Source organism: Manacus candei, unplaced genomic scaffold, assembly GCF_025592945.1.
Source record: "Manacus candei isolate 608988 ecotype Guabito, Panama unplaced genomic scaffold, ASM2559294v1 h1tg000067l, whole genome shotgun sequence".
Lineage (NCBI taxonomy): Eukaryota > Metazoa > Chordata > Aves > Passeriformes > Pipridae > Manacus > Manacus candei.
This window is the reverse complement of record NW_026138115.1, coordinates 1,133,217-1,152,500: the sequence shown is the minus strand read 5'-3', so window position 1 is coordinate 1,152,500 and position 19,284 is coordinate 1,133,217. Positions and strand designations below refer to the sequence as shown.

At 38.4% G+C, this 19,284-nt stretch overlaps 1 long non-coding RNA gene across 1 annotated transcript in view; it reads right to left on the bottom strand.

Moving 5' to 3' along the window:
• Positions 1-9,495, bottom strand: part of LOC127479468 (uncharacterized) — a 14,166-nt gene extending 4,671 nt beyond the window's left edge. Inside the window, exons 1-2 of the long non-coding RNA XR_007907577.1 lie at positions 9,430-9,495; positions 7,667-7,795 (exon numbers count right to left, since the gene is read on the bottom strand). This is a non-coding gene — a long non-coding RNA (uncharacterized LOC127479468). The remainder of the gene's footprint in view (positions 1-7,666; positions 7,796-9,429) is intronic.
• Between the last annotated feature and the right edge of the window lie 9,789 nt (positions 9,496-19,284).

The window sequence follows — 19,284 nt, the reverse complement described above, 5'->3', positions numbered from 1 at the left end:
AAAGGGATGTCTAATTCCGTGTAGATTTCAGCAGCTCAATGTGCTGAATACTGTCACAGCTGACTTGAATTCTGAGATTGTTATTTTAACCCTTTACTCATTTCTACACTTGGATTTTACATATCAGAAGTTAATCTAAGGGAAATGGTTGCATCTTGTCTAGAAATTTGCACGTGTATATATATACATATGTATGTTTGTGTGTATGATCCATACATGTATTTGTGGAAACAAAAAAAAAAGACTGTGTAGGACATGTGTGGAACAACTTTTTTCAGAAGATCTGTTTAACAGATTCCAATCCTTTCACATTAAAAAGAACAAAACAATGGGATTTGGATATCTAGAAAAATTATTTATATTGAAAAAATATTTCAAAGGTAACTCTTTCTAGCTTGTCCTGATAATTATTTTTTTATTTGTAAAATATATCTACATAGATATCTAAGTTAGAACATTATTAAAATGAGAATCCAAAATTTAGGAATCCAATGAGATGCTTTATACCCACATGCAGCAATAGTTCAGGCATACAGCAAAATTGCATGGTTATAAACACTTCAGAGATACATATGTGCACACACCTACCTGTTCATTAGAAATATTCCATTTGCATTTCATGTCATTTCATTGTCTTCTGAAATGTTTATATTTCTATGCTAGAAAAATACAAACAGAATGGCATATAGCACTCTTGTAAAAATATTTAAATATGCCATTGGACCTATCCTGGGTCTTTACTTTGCAGCTTCTCTAACTGGTAAATTAACAGGGATTTTTTCAGGATGCACTTGTAGGATTCGAACACATTTCTCTACTGGAAAAGTTATTTCATGGAAATAAAAATCTGAAGATAGCTGCACCTTTTTATCCAGTGCTGGGTTTTAAAGAACTTAATAGCCTCTCAGTATTTTTAATGCCTATGATATTACCCAGCTAACAAATAATTTCAGAATTCAGTTACCACAATTAGGAATTTGAAGCAGGTGGCACAATAATGGGGCTTTTTCATTTCATTTATTAGAAGGGGGAGGAAAAAGCCCTGCAACGCAGAGCTTCATTTATTTTCATCAGCTCCACAGTAAGAGCATGGCAATTTGCAACACCAGAATCATTTCAAGTACAGCTTTGCATACATCATTCATTTCTTTAGTTTTAAAAGCTTCTTATCGTTCAACCAAAATTTGAAAAGATAATTTCCTGTTTAAAGTCCAATCTGGTCTGAGCATCCTGGCTGCTTTTTAACACTATGTTGGCTTTCTTGGTAAGCAGATGGAGTGTCGGTGTTACTGCTGCGTGACCCCCAGGTGAGTGTGACTTTGCCTGTGTGTGCCTGTGCGTAACACATCCGCAAGCAAGAGCTTTGCATGAGATCCAATTTCCAGCTCGAAAGTTTGCCTCACCTTCCCGTTCGCTAGGAAGACGAGTTTAATTTAATTTCGCTTCAGTCCCAAGCCTGACAGCAGAAGCAGCACGCTCCCAGCAGGAGGATGAAGTGTTTGCAGCGCTGCAGCCGCGGTTCCAGCCCGCCCGGCCCCCGCAGGCCGGGGCAGGCGCTGTGCCCGCTCGGTGCCGCTGCTCCAGCTGCTCGCAGCCCGGCTGCTCGGAGGGCAGCGGCTCGGCAAGGCTGCCGGCAGGGCCGAGGTGTGCACCACCCCTCTTCACACCGCTTTTTACGTGCTCTTGCTGTTGTGCGTGTGAACGCGAGTGGTCTGCGCCTCGCGGAGAGCCCCGCTGCCTTCCCAGGGAACGCCGGTGCCAGCGGCTCCGGATACGCTGCCGGCCCAGGAGTCACTTCGTGACATTTGCGCTAACATGATGTGTTCCTGCTGCTTTGAGAACGACAAAGCTCTGTTGTACGTGTGCCAAAATAAAGGCATTTTACACTGTGTGAACCTGCCTCTTGTTTCTGCACATATAGTAAGGGGTCTGGGCAATAGTAAGGAAGACATCAGTGAAATGTGGTAATAGTCTGGGGCCAGGCAGCAGGTTTTACTGTGCATTAGCAGGGTGCTCAGGTTTAAGTAAAACAGAAGCCTTAAACTCGTCCGTGGTGTTGCCAGCAGTAGGCTTTGCACCCTCGGAGCATGTCACAATTTAGAGATTGATTCAACACTTCAACCACAAGTGGTGTTGCAGAGTGTGAATGAGCTATTGCTGACCTCTGTCCACTTGGGAACCTGCAGCCCCTTCTATCCACTGGAAACTCCTGTCAGAAACTTTCCTCTGATTCACAAGTCTGCCAGAAACTTTGTTTGGAAGCACTCTTTCTCAAGATTTTGAAGCCCCCCTGCACTGTACCCTGGGCCCTGCGAAGCTGAACCAGCTTGTGTTTGCTACTGGGCTAAGTGCCCAAGCAAAGATAGCCCCTTACCATGGCAGAGAGAATCTGTTACACACGATACTGTATTAAGCAATTAACAGGGTTGTGAATCTGAGCCTAGTGCCTATCCTCTGCAGTTTAATCATTTCTGTGTTTGCAAGGTTTCTAGCAAATAAGATAATCATGTTCCTCGCCTTAGCACAACAACAGTGTCTATGGGGAAGGCAAAGACACAACATGCACTGTTGATCTGATCAGGAAGAGGGTCATATTGGGCACTACTAATCAGAGGAGGTGCAGCTTCTCAGTTGACTGCTTCTGTTCTGATTGCACAGTCAGCTGCCTGCAGACAGAATGCCTTCCCAGTAAGACCTTGTCCAAACATGTATGGTTGCACAGAAATTTTGCAATTCTTTATGTGAATGTGTATTTGACAGTAAGAATTACTGAAAAGATTCCCCTTTTGCCCAGAACTTACTGCTTTCAAATCAGGTAGGGAATACTGGTGATAACTTAAAATTAAGTAAAAAGCATATGATTCTTAGCCCTTAGAAACTCTCTTCTGCAGAGGCACAGGAGGGCTACTTTTCTGCACAGTTGTAGCCTTCAGGGCTGTTTGCACCAGCAGCCTCAACACAGCTCCACCAGCCCTTGCAGTAGGAGGGTGCCTTGGCCTCAGTCTCAGATTCTGCAGCCCCGGGGAGCAGTTGCCTGCCCTTGGATCTCCTCCATGAAGTCACACCTCCCGCTCCTGGCACTGCTATCTGCTCTTTGACATGAGCTCAGCAACCTTGTACAAAACTGTCCTTTCCCATGCTGGAGGGACCATGAACTCCCTGATGTTTCACTTTAGATTGAGACAGCCCACAGTGAACATTACCCCAGGATACTGTGTACTACTTTAGTGTAGTTCACTGCAATACTATGAGTAATGGTAGGATTACACTGAAATGTGAACTATGAAACTTGGAGACTGGATCAGTCCATTTACATTAAGGTATTTCTGAATACCTTATATGCTGAATAGCCTGAACAAAGTGAATTAATATGAAGAGAGCAAACCACACCACTCTTTCTTTGTAAACTGACTCACTCTGTCTACAGCCTACACAAAGAGGTAGGTAAGGAGCCTCAGGTAGGGACAGATGCTGTAGAGGATGAAGGAAGATTGTCCAGTGAGTAGAGCACTGCTGCAAAAGGACTGGACAGTACAGACTTGAGCCCCAATCTGAAGGAATCAAAGAAGGATCCTGGACCTTTCACTCCTTGTGTATAAATGGAGATGATTTTATCAGTTATCTAACAAAATGATTTCTGACTATAATTGAAATAGGGAGATATGTGTCTAAGATAGATGAATGGACAGATGGTTTACAGTCTCATCCTGCCCACCTGCTGCAGAACACAGCTAAGCCTACTACAACTGCGCTAAATTATTTGTGAAGCATAGAAACTGCTGGTCCAATAAGCCCCTGATGAAAAATGCAATGATAGCAGTAATGAAGGCAGCTCACACATTTGCACAACAGTTCAAATTTTCAAGTAGCTAACAATTACTTCAAAAAGATGTAGCTATGTTTATTTTTTTGGGCAGAAGAAAACTTGAAATCCTGACATGATCTATGCTATGGGTCTCTTCCAAACACTGGTTGTTTTGGTAAGAAAAGTACAGACATCAAGCCTGTACATTGTGACATGGAGTACACCTGCTCCATCATCTGGACGTTGAAGTGACCTGCTGTAGTTAGTTTAGAAAGGGAAACATTGACTAGTGCTTAGTTTGTTTCCAGAACAGAACACTTTTCATCCTATATGACATCCTAAAGTAGCTATACCCAGATTCTGCAATGATCTATTTGACAGTAGGGAGTCCCATGAAGTCTACAATCGTTCTTACTGACTTACATGTCATAAATTTTACTAGAATGATAGAAGACTTCCATTGCTTTTGTGATCAATGAAGCATCTCCTTATTAACCAAGGATACCAGAGACTTTCAGTCCTGTCCTTTGCAAAGTTAGTGCGAAATATTGTTGCTTCATACAAACTTTTTTTGTAAGGCCTTACTATTGCTTCCAGTGCACCAGTGATGAGTTAAATATTGGTAATAACATTGTTGACTTTTGTTAGATGATTTATTGGTTCCTGGAACCAGGAATGTCATTTCTGGCCATTCTTCTGTTATTATTCTCTCCCCTCAAAGTTTCAGAAGAATGTTGCTACAGCCTTAAATTTATCACTAAAAGGTGATGCATGTTGATGCCATGCAAAGAGGCTGGTTTTATTTAGGCATTCAGAAATTGATATGTAATTAAATTTTGAAATGAAATGCTAAGACCAGTGGGTGACAGACTGTCTGTAGGCGTGTCCCCTGAGGTGCTCCCTATTTCATTTGTTAATGATCTTTCTTCATTGCCCACTCTAAGCCAAGCTCTACCCACAACTCCTATTGCACCATTATTCAGCATTTAATTTATCACAATCTTAAAAGAAATAAAAATAATAAAAAATTCACACTATACTTATTTGCTCATTTAAGCCCTAAATGGTTGGGTGTCTGCTTCTGTGTATAGACACTTATCTCCTTCTATTTTAGATGCTGAAGTATTGTTTTGCAGTCACAAGACTCTGGCATTGACAAAAGTGAGGTGATTTGGAGTAAATTAATGAACTCAAATAGTTACAATAAAAATTTGCAGGTGACCAAAGACTGAGGTCTGCTTTTAATGACTCTAGATAGAAAAGCATAGATGTGTAAAGAAGTGAATTAGGGGCAGATGTGCAGCCTAAACACTGAATTAGAAACTTTTACTTTTTGGAATTTTTCATTGTTTTCTTTCTTTTTTTCCTGTTCCTCTTCCGTATTAAATCAATGCCAGGAGACTGCTTCTGTCTAACCTGAAATTATTAGAAATGCTCATCATCTTTAGCTCTTTGCATTTATCACTAAATAGATATTTTTTTGTTGCTTTGTTTGTTTGTTTGTCTGGGGTTATTTTGGTTGGGGTTTTTTGTTTTGGTTTTTCTTGTTTTTTGTAGACACTACTATATCTCTCATATAAGGAAAGGCACTGGAGAAATGCATTAACATGTATATGCAGTAGTCTTTTCAGCCTGTGCCACTGGATGGCTCAATGTGTCACAGAAGAAATCTCTGTTAGCAGTATAAGTTAAATTCAGTTATTCAGTTTGTGAAGAAACTATTTCTCAAGGAGGATCTGAACATATTTTGCTAAAGATACGAAGATTGGAGCATCCATGATGGTCATGTTATTAAGAACTGTGAAGTTTCCTCTGCCTACAATTCTGTAATACCACTTTCAAAGCCTCCTGTAAAAGATGTATACAAATTAGTCTCCATGGAGAGCAGAAGTGGCTTTGGGCAGCTGAGTTTGCTCTTTGGTACTAAAGAATCAGGAACAGTCTGTAAACACTAATTTGGTCATAACTTGATAGCTCAAAATTTGCCTGCTCATGGACTTGTTAAAAAACATGTTGTTCTGGCTGCTCCTTATCCCTGCCTCAAACAGATTGGGACCAAATTAGGTGTATGCTGGAGCCCATGCCTCTGCATGAAATTAAACCAGAAATTAGACAGATACTTCAGAATAGTTCTGTGCTTAGATAAACTCTAACTCTTTGCTATTCCAAAACTGATAGGGCTGTTTTTTGTTGCTTGTACCCTGTTTTCTGTAGGAACTGTACTAAAACAACCAAAGTATTTGCAGTTGCTTACATAAGTTGGCAACCATTGGTTTCCTACCAGTCTTGATACAGGTCAATAGTTCAAATCCACCCTATGATTAAAAAGTAAAGCTATCCATGCTTCAGATCCCTGAGCTGTCCAGTCCTATGTGTTTTGGTTAGTAATGATGGCAGTAAAAACAAACCAAACTTCACCCTTTCTTGTCCTCTCCCATGGATCTTGAAAAACACGATGCAGCTTGTTAATAATGCAACCCTTTATTTAAGATGTAGTTTGGTGTACCAGCCTGAAATTTGAACTACTCATTGAATGACAATATATCAATTTGTCTGCATTATAAATATACTTTTGGAGTTGCTCTGTTTTATGTGATAACTGCGTTGGATTCTGAGTGATAAAGGTTATAAAACAGATACAACAGTCTATATTCAGCCACAGAGGTGGTATAGTTCAGCATGACTGAGTCACTGCTCTGAAGAGAGAGTACTGAAATTTTATGCAGGGTATTGCAAGTCAAGCCTGAAGTGCACTGGCAGAGCTGCATGGTAGTAGGCAAAAAGCTGCTCCTCAGTACGTCCCTAATTTTACTTGTACAATTCTCATTTTTCCAGATACTCCTCTTTATCATACAAACATTCTAAACTACATATTGGCTGCAAGTGACCCAGGATCATTTCATGCAGTGAAAAGGGAACAAGTAAAATTCCGAACCATTGTAAATGGTCAGCTTGGTATGTGCCAAGTGTAGCATGCTAAACAAACTTGGCTGGGAACTTGAAGTTGGCAAGTACCTTCTACCTGCTGCCTTGTCTGCTCCAGTTTCCCTCTTTCCTCAGCTGGAAAATGCTGACTAACAGAGTAATGGAGATCTTTGCAACAGATATGTCTTCTTTTTCCTGCTTCTCCTGCCCCTGCTTGTTGTTTTCTTTTCTAATCAGTGCTGATTTGAAAAGGTTTTCCAGTTGGCCAGGTCTTCTCTCCAGTAATTCCAGTTTGGTTCTCCTTGCCCTTTTCTGTCTGGACTCTCTGCCCTCTTTCTGCTTTACCTATTTCCCAACAACTTTTGTGGCCAGAACACCAGGTGCAATTCTTTTCTCCTTGCCACCAGACCAAACCTCTCAGCTGCCCACTCCAACCTGCTGTCATCTCTGTCACTCATCTGTTAAATCCCCAGGCTTCTTTTATTCCTGGGCAAATGTCCCTTCTGGTTCTTTCTTGGAACTGAAAGAATTCTTTCTTTCTTCTATGGGTTTTCTGAATGTTTCTGTGTGTACATTTCTCGTGATGGTTTTGATTTTTTTGATGGTATTTCCTTTATTAATACGTAGCAGGAAGAAGGCCTATTATAATGTCCTGATTATTTTGTTTATTAGTATCATGAAAGATTTTACAGTTTATTATCGATGTGAGATATAAATTCACAATGAATCAAAGGTGAATAAAACACTATTAGAACACACCTTTAATGATTCATATTCAATCCAGGCTTATGTTGCCGTGGCAAAAATGAGCACATAAGGGCAGACAGGTTCACTTGTATTATGCTATGTTGTTAATTTGAAAAAAACCCCCTTAATCGAAAAATGGTGTTTCATAAGGAACTTTTTAGGTGCTTTTTAATAATCTGCATCCCTTACCTTATGCTTGCCTTTCCATTGGGGGGAAAAATAAACAAACAGGCTTGAGGCTGTGAGTTAAATATGTCCTTCCATGAAGAAAATGTCCTTTCTGTCTTTTATGCTTTCCATCTTTTGAGGATTTGGCAACTAAAGATTATTATACATAATAAATTAGAAACTTGATAAGTAATAAAATTTCAAATTCTTCTACCCACTCTATTATACATTTTAGGTAAATTAATTGTTCACAACTTCTGGCTTTTTTGAAACACCAGCTACAAATGTTTTTCAAGATATCTCTGGGAAGGTCTGTACACCTATGTGTACATACCTCTTCCTTCCATCCACATTTATGATTCTAGGATGACATAATAGATTTAATATTTCGAATGTATGGTCTGGAATTCCAGAGATGTGACAAACAACACTTTCAGGAAAAGGTTTTCTTATCTGACCAATTGTGCACAAAAGTGACAAACTTCCATGCACATGATTTCCCCTTCGGATTCTTCTTATAAGAGAAAGTTTTTTTGAATCTCATTCTGAGCATTCTGAAACACTACCTTTTCTTTTTTCATAAGACACATAAATTGGTCAGTAAACAATTACATTTTGAGCTCAATTTAAACCACTGCACAAAGATATAAGTGTTGAAGTGGCAGAAACTATATTTTTAGCTGGTTTTATAAAACCTGCCTTTTTTTTTTTAAAATTTATGGAGCAGTTATGCTTGCTTTTTGATGCCTGGGGAGTGTCTGCTGGTTCTCTGTGCCGAGTACCATACCACGGGGTCTTGATTAAGAGTTAGAAGCGATGTAGCATCTATGTTGAATAGGCACTCCATGATAGCTGACTACAGAGAAGGAACTTTTCACCCCCAAACAAATGCTTGAATAACAGTCTATACAAGCAGTAGAGAGAGACAGAATGTGCACTTTGGGCTAGTGCAGCTCTATTTGCATGTAAGGTCAAGCAAATAGGATGGATGATTTCATGCCTGAGCCAGGCAGAACTGTCCCTCTGCTCGGAAGGCTGTCTCATGCACAAACAATCCAGAGCCAAGTAAAGTACAAACACTTATCAAACATTTTCAACTTTAAAGAAATAACTTAATAAAAAGGGTAAAACACCTGATCAGACAATCTAAGCCTTTTAAAAGTTGTTGTACCCTCTCGAGTTTTCTGAACTAGAAATGCAGGCAAAGCAGGGTCGATTTTGGGGCCCTGCAGATAAATTATGTATTAAAATTATGCTCTTATTTTAAGGATCATTCTGAAAAGATTCTTTGAAAATGAAGGAAAAGCAAAGTTTACTTTGGTCAAGGAGACGGGACACAATTCTAAGAAATATTCAAGAATAAGTTATATAAAATTCATGAAACTGGGAGAAGTACTCTTTTACTCATCAGTTTTGGCCCAGCTCAATTACTTTCATCAGAGAGATGGAATGCTTTATACTTATAGCCTTTCTAGCAGTCAATATAGTATTGACTGTATTGCAGCCAATGTAGCCAGTGTGGTGATGAGATACTCAAGTTTTCACAAGCTTTCATTAGGTTTGCTGTGAAATGCCATGTTCTCATATTAGTCATCCTCTCTGCTTTATATCTTAGAAGATGCATTTCAAACTGTTTTTAAAGCACATTATTATTCAGCTGTTCACCAAAATAGACCAATATACATTATAATATGTTTACGAGGTGGCAGCCCTACAATTCAACAATTGAAAACTTACATTCCATCTGACATAGCTACAAAATTGTTTCAAATGGCTGTGCTTACTTTTTGGAGCAAATAGTTGATGTCTGCAATTTGATTATTAGCAAGTAAAAGAACATCGATAGAAATATTGCAGTCAGTATGTTGATATTCCAGGGAGAATGAAAAATGTTTAGTGGACAGTTTAGAATACTGTCAGTATATGGTGTCATAAAAACTGCTGAACTTGCTTCTTTATTTATATCATTGAGGTAGGTTTAATACCATTTAAATATCTTCAAAGCCATGTCTTTACAGAAGAAATTAGTTGTTTCAACAATAGATAGTAAACACTTTCTTCCTAATATGCTTCAATTGAATGCTATTGGCAGCTGTGGGGGGGGACAAAGCTTGGCATCTCCTGTCAGAAAGCAGACAGCCTGCAGGGAATGCAGAACTCCTCACCTCCACTATGAGATATGCAAGGTCATCTTTTGAATGTGTGGATGGAGTCAGGTTCAAGTATGTGAAGGGAAAGAAGGAAGTGGAGGAATGGAAGAAAAAGGAAGAAATTTAACCTATTCCCCAAGAACAAATCATAAAACAGAGAGCCCATAAGATTCTATATGATTTATCTCTGCCCTGGTAATTTCACTGTGGCAGAGGACAAAACTGACTAATCATGTTTTCCTAGTTGCTACTACTACATTAATTAATTCAATGCTTTCAGCAGATGTCTGCATGAAAATATGGCAACTCGACTTGAAAAAACAGATCTTAAAAACAGAGGTCTTAGGAGGTGAGATAATACTCAAGTAAAACAGTAGTTCTCTGAATAACAGGGCCAGTGGCAGTGATATGGAAAATAAGCAAATCAGACCCTGAGGACAGAAAGAAGATAGAGAGAAAGAGCAAAGTTACAGTGTGTCTCCTGAAGTCGAGGGTGGAAAAGTGCTGAGATTGTGTGTGAAGCTACATGTGTGTTTCTGCAACTTCTTAAAAAGCCTTGCATATCTCTCCAGTGAAAAATGTGTTTGCAGTTTTCCTCACCTGCCATTGGAAAGAAAGAATGTACTAATTTACTATCAGACAAGAGGTCCATGCACATTTGGATCAAGTTATTCTTGTGGAATACCTGTCTACATATGTCCAAACAAGTGGCTTTTAAAGCAAAGAGCACTGGTCACATAGAAGATGCCTGCATCAATGGTGCTGCACACTGAAAATGCAGCACTGTTGGTTGTATTGCAAACATCCCCCGTCTTCACCTGCCTCCTTGTAGTGAGGAAGATACTCTCCTGTCTCCCATCCATTCATCCTGAGCCTGTGCTGCTGCCAGCATGTGTGACAACTATTGCCAATTGTGACAGTTGTTTTTGTGAAGGGGGACATCTGTCTACAATAAAATCAGGCTAAGGTCTGCAAACTCATTCACAGAGGCCATGAAATAGTCATCAGATGGTAAAAATTACCTTCTTGGTTAAAACACAAACTGCTGTCCCAAAAGTGAGAGAGACTGTATCTGACTAACACTCACCTGAGCCAGGCTGAAGTTTGTAACATATGTGTTCAGGGGAACCCTTGTAATTGCTGACAGATGGATCGCCATCTAAAGAGCCTTCCACCTCTACATGCATCTCTTATGTTTTGAAGTGTTAACATAAAAATACCTTCCCCACCATACACCAAAAAGCAGGAACATGAAATTTTTGAAAAATATATCAGTATGTACTATGGATGTCTTAATCAATGACCTGTTTGCAAATGCCATCCAATGGCCCACCAGTTTTGTGGCTTTTCATAGATGGGGTTGTCTCAGAGGAATTTCACCATGGCCCCAACTCTCTCCTTGGCATCCCCTTTCTCCTCTGATTGTTTCTCTAAATCTTTTGCTATAAGATTAAAAGCAAAAGTGTTCTCTGTACAGTTGGTTCCAATTAAGAAAATTAAAGCTATTGATTTTTAAACAAAAATAAAAATCACACAGACAATATTTAAGCAGTTAAAGCACAAGAACAGTGAATGGGCAGGTAGTCATATTAACTCTTGACAATCTACATGATGCAACACATTTGCAGAGTAAATGTATTAGCAGTTCAGTGTTTCTTTAATTTTTGCATAGAAGCACCATTTTTTTTTTGTCAGATCACATTTTGTAACACAATATCAATCTTGCCATATCCATGTTCTAGATGGGCTGTAGGGATTCTGCTGTAATTATGTTAAAAATTGAAATATTTCAAAATCTGATTGACAGCTTGATTACAATAATGCTTGTGATTAAATTCAGGGTGTGCTGGTGTAACGAAGGAGGGAATGTCAGTGGTAATTAACTGTAGTTTTGTTAAATTTTGTTGAGCATTTCTTGCTCTTAGGTTGGAGTACATTGAAACAAACCAACGAGACACCTAGTGGTAGCTTCTTTATAGAGCTTCTTAGTGCCATTTAAGACTTGCAGAAAACCAGTTCTTATGCAAATCATATATTTTGTTACATGTCATGTAAATTTTATGTAGATTAGCATGGTCATGAACACCAAAACTATACAGTACAGCAGCATGACAGGAAGGATACCATGCTATGCTCAAGTACAGAGCAGCAGTTCTGTAGGTATTTTTTCTTCTCCTGACAGCTATTTCTACATAATAAAGCTTGCCAGAAGACAGAAAACTATAGATTATAATGAAATGCACTGGTTTATTTGTAATTTTCATTGTATCATGTCTCCTCCCAAGGAAACAATCAATGATTTCTGCCCCTTCTACTTCCTCAAAGAGAGTTTGTATGAGACAATTAATCCACCAAATACCTATTCATATTAAGATGGATTAAATTTTTTGATATTAAAAATGGATGCAATGTGTGCTTATTTTCACTAACTTTTTGGTTATTCTTCTCTGAACAACAAGCTCCTTGGACAAAAACTGCTGTGTCGAACCTTAAAAAAGATCTTAAATATTTAGAATATTGTTTAGAAATAAAAATGTTACCTAAATGATAAATTTTTAGTGCTCTCTCTCGTGAAACTGATGGATAAATGCAGACATGAGAAACTATGATATCCTAGATTCAAATAATTCAAGGTGTTTTGCCACACAGTATAATAGACTCAAATCTGTGTTCCTACACTGGTCTGTCGGTATCTTCTAACCTTGATATTTTGCCTGCCCGTCTCTTCCACAAGTTTTATTGTCCTTTCTAATGTCTCCCTTATGACTGCAACATCTATTCCAGACCAATACTCTTCCCTTGACCCAGATTTTATTCCCTTTTAAAAGACTGTAACCGCTGACTTGTCAGAAACCTGGTTACCCATATTTGTTCTATTTTTGGGAATAAGGGGATAGGGTAGAGCAATTAACAAAGCTTTGGAATTTATTTGGTACCTACTGACTGTAATATCTTTCAACAAATGTTATGCTTTCCTCTGTATCTGGGTAACATTCAGTAAACTTTGCTTCCTAGCAAGATATAGGTGGTAAAAATAGATAAATTAGATGCAATGTAATATAATAAAGTGAAAGATAAATATATAAAGCTGACATTCTGTGGTGGGTTGACCTTGGCTGGATGCTGCTCTATAACTCCCCTTTCCAGCTGGACAGGGGAGAGAAAATAAGCTGGAAAACAACTCATAGGTTGGGATAAGGCAGTTTACTAAAGCAAAAGCGAAGGTTTGTGCACGAACAAGTGAAGAGAAAAAAAACTAGTTTTATTCTCTGTTTCTCAGCAGCAAGCAATGTTCATCCACTTCCCAGAAGCAGGGCTTTGCCTGCTTCAGAAGGCAAACATCATTGCAAATAACAAATACCCCCATCTGAGTTGAATCATATGGTATGAAATATCCCTTTGGTTAATTTGGGTCAGCTGGCCTAGTTGTGTCCCCTCCCAGGATCCTGCCCACCCCCAGCCCCTTGATAGGGGAGGAATGTTGAGACCACACTATGAGGGCTGCTATGGGGAAATGAACTCCATCTCAGCCAGATCCAATGCACATTCTCATTTATCTTCTATGAAAGGAAAGGAAGAGATTGCTAGAGAAAGTACCAAGTACATGGTGATTCTTTATTTTTCCAATCACACAAATACATTTTCAAAAAGTGGGCAAAAAGATGTTATTTTTTCTGTTTTCAAGCAAAAGAGTTAATATTGCATTGTTCAGAAATCCACTGTAGAAAACCTGTGACAGCTTGGTGACCTTGGAAGTGATAGTGATGTCTTTAAGCAGCAGAAAATATGGGACTGTAGATAGGGAGTACAAGGCACAGAGCTCTGCCTGTTTGCATCAAAAGAGGGTTTTAAAAAAATATAACCTCATTCTTTCTTGCATTTTGCTATAGCCTAATCACCTAAAGAGATCACTATTTGATCAGTAAGTGTACAGCTATGTATAAGCTCACCTCATTCAAGAGATATATATCCTCTGAGCTACAAAGGATAACAAATAATAAGTTTATAGAATTCTGGTTTCTTATTTAAATAGTGTGTAGTGATAATACTAATATTTAACAGAGTAGAGTTTGGAGGTATGCTAATGACCACAAGAAAATTTCAAACCTCCATAATGTGCTTTAATCACCAGCTGGAGATCAAAAGCCACCATGTGATTTTATACAGCATGGGCAACTTCCAGAACTGCCTTACATGGAAAGAGATCAATGGTAAAATTGGTAGATACAGCAAAGCTTTGCAGTAAAAGCATTTTATGTATCTTGTTCAAAGTATTTAAGTGCCTCTTAGATCACTGATTGAACCATAGACATTATAAAGTGGAACCTTTTAATACCAAAATAAATTTGCAGAGTAAAATTCCATTATAGGGAAAAGCATTGCACTGCAACAGGACAGATAATAATTCTTTCACATGTAATGGGATATATGAAATGTTTGATGATAAACAGAAGTTCTTTGCATCGTTCGAGTCAGATTCCGTGTGCTGTTGTTTGTGCGCGTGTGACTGTATCTACAGCGTAGGAGAGACAGGGCCCCCTAGATAAAATGCATGCCTACCTATAAATATAGCTCTAACTAGGATAGGTGAAGACACTTCACAGTCAAGACAATTCAGTCATTTAAGTAGAAAAAAACTGTCCATGCATATGAGTTTGGACCCTGACCAAAGAAAACATACAAATGCTTTAGAAACTCATGAAAGTCCTTTAATTTGGATTAATTTAATGCACTTCAAACAAATGCTAGCCTTAGAAGCCTCAAGTTATTTAAAATTATTCCCTTTAACAGCTTCAAATCACATGTCTGTTAGCATCACAAAACTGCCAGAAAAAAGTGAAACTTTCAATGGATCTCACTCTGTAGCTTTTCTTCCACAGCATTTTCATTAATTCTTCTAATGCTTCATCCCCTTTCCCAATTAAATTATTAGGTACTCTGTAGAGATTGGATCTCTTCTACCCCATATTCCATTCCTCCCTTTAATGATATAAGTACTTAATTTGGGGAATGAATACAGAGGATAGATGATATTTTCAAAGAACTGCAAGATTCACAAAGGCCTTTCCTGCCTCAGCATTTTAATTTTGAATTTAAAATGTTTTGAATTGTACAATTAGTAAATTTTTAATGCATAATATAAAGTTAGGAGTCAAGAAATCCGGGTCTTACTTTGATGTTTGTAAAAATTTCCTTTGTCACTTCAAGCTAAACAAATTTTACTAGCATCTCTGTCTCTGATTCTTCATTTTTAATAAGGGGTAAATATTTATTTGCTGGAGTGATTCTTTATTAAGTTCTTTAGGAAGTTGATCCTATCATAAAACAATATTGTACCTTCCCTTGGTGAAGAAAACTTAGGTGACAACCTTATCTCATATGTAATTTTTTAGACAGATGTGCAGTAACTGTACTGGGCAAATAAATTGCCTTATCAAATGGATTGAGTATTTGAGATAATAGCTGTATTTTCAAGGAATTAATAAGTAAAAATTTAAATTCCTACCTAAAAAATACAAAAATGAGTCTAACTCACTAAAGACATCTGGAAATTTTGTTCCTAGCCACCTTTTAACAGCACTCAGCCACAATAGGATGTTGTACTGTTCTCCTAAATGATTCACAAACTCTGAGGTTACTGGGCAGATCCCTTTAAATTCTCTTGGAATGTATATTAGTGGATAAATAAGACAACTCTGGAGTGCCATACTGCTATTCCTAAAGAACGGTCATCACTCTTCTAAAGTTTAATAAAAACACATTAGAGAAAAAACCCCACATTTAATTTATATACCTCTTTCTACTGAGGAAAATAGTGTGAAATGTGAATGGGAGGAAAAAAATAATTTTTTCCCTACTGTCAGCATATTCCCACTGCAGTATAACATGTAGATATGATGGGGAGCTAAATACCTTGTACAACACAGTAGGTGCACTGTGGGCAGATGGTTACACGAAGCTACTGAGTCAAGAACTGCTTCTTGGAATGTGATCATACCACTGTTCCTTCTCAAACTGTTTATAAACTCTGACCACAAGATTTTTAGCAAAACCGTTTTGGTCTAGCACTTCATGAAGACTTTAATTTGAAGCAAATGCCATGGTGATTTTTGGGAACAGCAACCTTAATCTCTTCTCCCATCTGTGGTCCTCAAACCTCAGTTAGGACAGCTGAGCGTAGTGCATATATACTCTTTTATCAAGCCTCTGTGGTGGCACAGTCTCCCCATTCATTTTGGAATTGTCTGTTGATTTTTTATTTTTTACTTTTTGCTTTCTTTAAAGCCTTATGTGTAGTATGGCAAGGTGTTTGTGAAATTTATAAGTGCTTTTCTTATTTTGCAAATTAAAAAAAAGGCTGCAGAATGGAAACACATCCTGGAGTTCTGAGACATTTAATTCTATAATCTTTGGAATAGAGGAAATGTGAAGAACATAATGTAAAAATACTACTGCATCATTTAATAACTTTTGAAATCCAAAGGTAATTTAATATTTTTTAATAAAAAAAATAAACAACAATCTTATGATGTTTCATGGCTCTAATTTTCAAGACCAAAATGTACTACTTTTACATTTCTTGATTGTTCCTTGCTTACTTGCATCTGTATGTGAAAAATATGTGCACATCTTCTGCTCCAATATGCCATTCTGATATCTTGCAGAACTTTAGCCCATGCATCACAGCCTGAAAAACACTATGGTAAAACAGAAATAAGCCTAACCGAAGTATAAAACACTGTCCCACTACCTGCAGATATTTGGCACTTTTTTATTTGATTTTTTCACTGGAACTCTCACATTCATGCATTCCTTTTAAGTAAAAGATACACAGGCCTCTCTTTGGTAAAGAACCAAACATGATTATCAAATTTAAAATAATTCTTAAAGCATGTTTGAGAGTTGCAGTCAGCATATTCCAGGAATATTCTTACTACCTATTACAGTGAGGAATGATACCGAGAAACCCATTCTATGCTTTTGATCATTCCCCTGTACTCAGCACTGGTGAGGCTGCACCTCTAATCCCATGTTCAATTTTGGGTCTGTCACTGTAAGACAGACATTGAGGTGCTGGAGTGTGTTCAGAGAAAGATAACAGAGCTGGTGAAGGACCTGGAGCACAGTGATGAGAGGCTGCCGAGGGAGCTGGGCTTGTTTGTCCTGGATAAAAGGAGGTTCAGGAGAGACCTCATTGCTCTCTACAACTACCTGAAAGGAAGCTGTAGACAGGTGGAGGGGTCTCTTCTCCCAAGTAACAAGCAATAGGGCAAGGTGAAGCAGCCTTAAGTTGTGCCAGGGGAGGTTTAGATTGAATATTAGGAAATTTTTTTCAGTGAAAGGGTTGTCAAGCATAGGAACAGGCTGCCCAGTGAAGCATGGAGTCACTGTCTCTGAAGGTATTTAAAGATCTGTAGATGTGGCACTTAGGGACATGGTTTAGCAGTGGACCTGGCAGTGTTAGGTTAACAGTGTTAGGCTGACAGATGAACTCAATGATCTTAAAGGTCTTTTCCAACCTAAAAGATTCTATGATTCTATGATTGTTTGGTCAATACTTGCTTTTCTATGATCTAGACAAACCACTGACAGTATATAGGGAACATGTGAGAAAAGTTGTGGCCACTCCAAGTTTGGTTAATACTTGAAGAATTTCCAGCTGTAGCTGTATCAACACAAATGCATACAGATTGGCTAAAAAAGCCCCATCTCTTTAGTGTATGGAAATGTAACACAAAAAAGTCTCTGCCCTGATAGTTTATTGGCAGAATTTTATGATTTTTTTAGCAAGAAGTAGGACTGACAAATTGAAACTGTTCCTTTTGCTTAAATCTGAATTGATTATTCTGGCTCAACAAAGAAAAATCAGAGGCAGAACAAGGGCCATGTTTTATTCTTCCTGCAAGAAAGATATTCTTTTTTTGACCAAACTTTTATATAGAATAGCAGAATTTACTTAGATCTCCATGGCCTCATTGTTAAGACTGTTTGCAGAATGACATCCTGAAGCTCAGCTTTTCACTGATGTTCTACAAATTTTGTTTTGGAACTTGAAGCCTACATTCTATTAAATTTAAATGTGATTTATGTATAGAAATGTAATATTTAGTAAATTTCTCATTTTATTTTCCCTATATGAATCTTAGAATGGTTTCATGATCCAAATAATTCAATACTAAAGAGAATGGTGCTTCAACTGAAACGCTACCACATGTGAGTGTTCACTTCTTTCAAACACATTTTTGGTCTTTCCTATGAGCAATAATACCCTAGAACATTCAGAACAGTTCAATTCTTGAACATCTGCAGGACTACCTGGTATTTCTAAATACATTTCTATTATTCTTAATTTAGATGAGGTTTTTAAAGGAAATCTATATAAGTACTGTCATGATGAACATACTATGGAATTATAGTTCTTTGTTTTAAGCTATTTAGTACTTCTAAAATTGCAGCATGTGAAGATGGTGGCTATGAAAACATGATACCATTTTAAAGATTTAAAACACCCAGCAAATTAACAAAACAAAACCACTGTCCTTTCATTTTTCTGCCTCATCCGCTAAATTCCCTGTTTTGGCATGCCTTTAATCTTCTATGCCTGTCTCCCACTTCACAGCTTGGCAGAAGCAAGTATGGGTGTGAAGACATTTGTACCTGACAATAAAAGAAGGAGGTGTAGATGTGGCACTTAGGGACATGGTTTAGTGGTGAACTTGGCAGCGTTTAATGTTGGAACTAGATGACTTTAAAGGTCTTTTCCAACCTGAGTGATTCTATGATTCTGTGTAGTGATACCAGGTGATAAATAGGTCAGACCTGCTCCGAGAAGCAAAATTCTATGATTTGACTGGGACTGGGGTGGCTGGAGGGGTTGGGTTTGGCCAGGGCATCAGTCACACGAGATGAAGAATCACTTCATGACTTTGGTCCTTGGAAACCCAGTGGCCTGTGTTTTGACCTGTCTCCTGAACAGGGGTTATTGCCACACAGTAAGTGACTCCACCGCCTTGGAGTGGAGTCATCACTCCAAGGTGGTGGAGTCATCGTTACTGAAGGTGTTTAAGGAAAGACTGGACATGACACTCAGTGCTAAGTTTTAGTTGATGTGGTGTTCAGTCATAGCTTAGACTTGATGATCTGAGATCTTTTCCAAGCCAATTGATTCTGTGATTCTGTGGTATCAAAGTCCTTCTTAAAATCATTGTGAATTAAAACACCGTGTTTCCTTATAACTTTCAAAAAATTTCCACTGAGACGGTTGTGAGGCACTGGAACAAGCTGGGCAGGGCAGTGACCGAGTCATCATCCCTGGGAGTGTTCAGCGAATGTGTGGATGTGGCAGTTGGGGACATGGTTCAGTGGTGAACATTGTAGCGGTTCTGGGTCGACGGTTAGACTTTTCCAACCCAAACAATTCCGATTCTAAAAGACCTCAGCCCTTGGCCCATCGCGGGCGCTGTTCCTGCTGGGAAGTGTAGTCCACGA